Here is a 3,956-nt window from a genome sequence, read left to right on the forward strand (position 1 = left end):
GTTGTGGTGTAATACCCTACTCCAGTGTGGTGGTGGTGGATTGCCTCTTGGGCTGGTGACGAACAGTACAAGGGGAAGAACAGCCTCCTGAGGTTGAGGTGTTCTTGTGCTTGACGAACTTGTGTGGGCGAGATGCCTCGGAATCAGTTTTCTTTCAATCAGTCCTCTCCTATGGTGGTGGCTAGCTCTACTTATATAGGCCCTGGTCCTCTCCCCAAATATTGAGCGGGAAGGGAGCCAACAACGGCGGGAAATTTTGAAAGGGGACAACTAGTACAAGCTATCCTGACAAAAGTGGTCTTCGCCTGCAAAAGGCTGTGGTGGTGACGCCGTCTTGGGCTCCATGGTGACCTCCATCTTGCCGTCCTGCTGGTCTTTGGCCTTGTTGCACCGATATGGAAACCTTTGCTTGATGCCTTGGTACTCCGCGCCTGCGCCTGCCTCCCTTGCACCAAAGAGGAAACAAGGACGCTGCGCGCGCTGGCGCCCGCCTGGTGTCGATCGTCATGGCTCACGTCACGAGAGCCTCACGAGGTTTGCTCTGCCTTGATATCTCCGCTCCTCGGGAGCCTACCGAGCGTGGCCGCTCCTGAGGAGGTCTTGCGTCATCCGCCCCGCGAGGCTTGGCCCCTCGCGAGTGTCTTGAACGCCTTGTCGATGAAGATGGGCCGTACGACCTGCTAGCATAGCCACGCCGTGGGCTGCAGGCAGGCAAGTCTGGGGACCTTCATTCCTAGAACACCGATAGATGGTTCCTGTAACTGCTACGGCCTTAGATCCAGAGCAGATCGCGCCATCCGAAGCCACAGAATCCGCGGCGTTGGAGCCGCACACAGACTCAACACCTGGCAATATCTGCGTCAACGGAATTCTGGACTCGTTTCCGGCTATAAGTTCCGAACCGCGTACGCCTGCAGACTCCGAGCTGGTTTGGTCATCGAACTTCGAGTTCAGCGCCGCAGACGTCTTCCAACACTCGCCCTTGGGCGATGTGCTAAAATCATTAAAAAACCTGTCCTTGGTGGGGGACTCACAGCCGAACTATGTCCGGTTCAAACTAGAGGCTGATGATGGAGAATTTCGCTTCCCACCCACCACCCACTTCATAGCCACTGTCGAGGACTTAACCGACGTGCTTGATTATGGCTCTGAAGACATCGACGGTATGGACGACGATGCCGACAAGGAGAAAGGCCAAGACCCGCCATTCACTGGACGTTGGACGGCCACCTCTTCGTACGATGTGTACATGGTTGATACACCTAAAAAAGCTAGCGACGATGACAAAGAAGATCCAGTTGAGAATAAACCTCCTGAGTCACAGTCCAAGAGCCGACGCCCTAAACGCTGCTCTAAGTCATGTCGCTCAAAAGACAGCAACACTGGCACTGGAGAAAATAGTACTCCGGACGACGCCGAAAACAATGAAGACCCTGTTGGAGCAACATCCGAACAGGAGGAACAAGACAACGGGCAAGTTAACCCTGAAAAACAGGCCATGCCCAACGACCCGGATGATGAAAGTTATCGTCCACTCTCTGAGGATGAGGAGAGCCTCGGCAGTGAGGACTTCATCATGCCCGAGGCACCCCTCGAGCAGGAGCTCTTCAAGCGCCAGCTAATAGCTACTGTAAGAAGCATGAAGAAGAAGCAGCAGCAGCTTCAAGCTGATCAAGACCTACTCATTGACAGATGGACTGATGTCCTGGCAGCCGAAGAATACGACCTCAAGCGTCTAGCCAAGAGTTACCTGAAGCGCAGACTGCTACCTCAGTCGATGAGGAGGCACCAGAGCCCATACCTCCCTCGCGCAATGCGGAACGACCACCACGTGGTCGGGATAGTGCGGCAGACCGACCACCCCGCGGTCGGGATAAAACGACAACTCATGCCGAACAGCAGCCCGCCCCACCGCCTCGTAAAAACAAAGACAAAACAGCTCGGGACTATACATACGACCTTCGGCAGGACCTGGACAGTAGAGCAGGACACACCAGATCAATCTACGGATCGCGAGGACGCTTTTCGACTCGCGATGACGACTACCTATTCGGACGTGACAAACCTAGTCACGCCCGGGCCGATAACCGCAGGCGGACTTCATCGGAGGTGCACCGCGAAGCGGCCTGATATAGAGGCGCCACACACCCTCTTTGCTTCACAGATGAAGTACTGGATCATGAATTCCCCGAGGGGTTCAAGCCCGTCAATATTGAATCATACGATGGAACAACCGATCCCGCAGTATGGATCGAGGATTTTATTCTCCACATCCATATGGCCCGAGGAGACGATCTCCACGCCATCAAATACCTCCCACTAAAACTAAAAGGGCCAGCTAGACACTAGTTAAATAGCCTGCCTGAAAATTCCATCGGCAGCTGGGAGGACTTGGAAGAAGCTTTTCTTGACAACTTCCAAGGTACTTATGTCCGGCCACCAGACGCCGATGACTTAAGTCATATAGTTCAACAACCTGGAGAATCAGCCAGAAAATTCTGGACTAGGTTCCTAACCAAAAAGAACCAGATTATTGACTGTCCGGATGCCGAAGCCCTAGCGGCCTTCAAACACAGCATCCGTGACGAATGGCTTGCCGACCACCTCGGCCAAGAAAAGCCGAAATCCATGGCAGCCCTCACGGCACTCATGACCCGCTTTTGCGTAGGTGAGGATAGCTGGTTGGCTCGTAGCAAAAACACAGCCAGCGAGGCAGGCCCCTCCGAGGCCAAAAATAGCACCGGCAAGCTCCGGCACAATAGACACAAACGCCGAAGCAATGGCGATAACACCGATGACACTACAGTTAACGCCGGATTCGGTGGCTGCAAGTCCGGCCAGCAGTAGAAGCCCTACAAAAGGAATAGTGAGGGACCATCCAACTTGGACCGCATACTCGACCGTCCGTGCCAGATACATGGCACCCCAGACAAACAAGCCAATCATACCAACAGAGATTGTTGGGTTTTTAAACAGGCTGGCAAGTTAAATGCCGAGAACAAGGAAAAGGATCACAAAGTGAGGACAATGACGAAGAGCCCCGGCAGCCGAACACTGGGGGGCAGAAGAAATTTCCCCCTCAAGTCAAAACGGTGAACATGATATATGCTACACACATCCCCAAAAGGGAGTGCAAGCACGCACTCAGGGACGTCTACGCGGTGGAGCCAGTCGCCCCAAAATTCAATCCGTGGTCGTCATTCCTGATCAACTTTGATCGTCAAGATCATCCAACTAGTATCCGCCATGGCGGCTCGGCCGCACTGGTCCTTGACTGTAACACCCCGGATGTAACTTTCCATATTTGTAGCTCCAACTCTTGCCATTTTCGGCTATGTGCTATGATATTCCCTTCGTGGTCGGGTTTTGTTTTTTGTTTTGCATTTTGTTCATGTCATGCATCTCATATCATGTCATCATGTGCATCTCATTTGCATACGTGTTCGTCTCATGCATCCGAGCATTTTCCCCGTTGTCCGTTTTGCAATCCGACACTCCCACATGCACCGGCGCACCCCTTTTCGTTTTTTTCGTGAGCGGGTGTTGAACGTTCTCGGAATGGACCGAGTCTTGTCAAGTGGCTTTGGTATACCACCGGTAGACCACCTGTCAAGTTTCGTGCCATTTGGAGGTCGTTTGATGCTCCAACGGTTAACCGGGTAACCGCAAAGTCCTTTTGTGTGTTGCAGCAAACCCCCCCTCCAAACAGCCCAAAAACCCCTCTAAGTCACCTCCATGATCTCGGTCGTTCGATCACGATCGTGTGGGTGAAAACCGTGCTCCATTTGGAGTCTCCGTGCTCCCTCTACCTATAAAAATACCTCCCCCTCCGAAATTTCGGGCGAAACCCTAGTCCCTTTCCCCTCTCCGCAGCCGGACGTGTCCGGCCCGAGCCGGACGAAAGCCGCCGCCGCCCCGGGCCTATCGGCAGCCGCCACTGCCGCCCGCGGCCCGCT

Source organism: Triticum aestivum, chromosome 6D (assembly GCF_018294505.1).
Source record: "Triticum aestivum cultivar Chinese Spring chromosome 6D, IWGSC CS RefSeq v2.1, whole genome shotgun sequence".
Lineage (NCBI taxonomy): Eukaryota > Viridiplantae > Streptophyta > Magnoliopsida > Poales > Poaceae > Triticum > Triticum aestivum.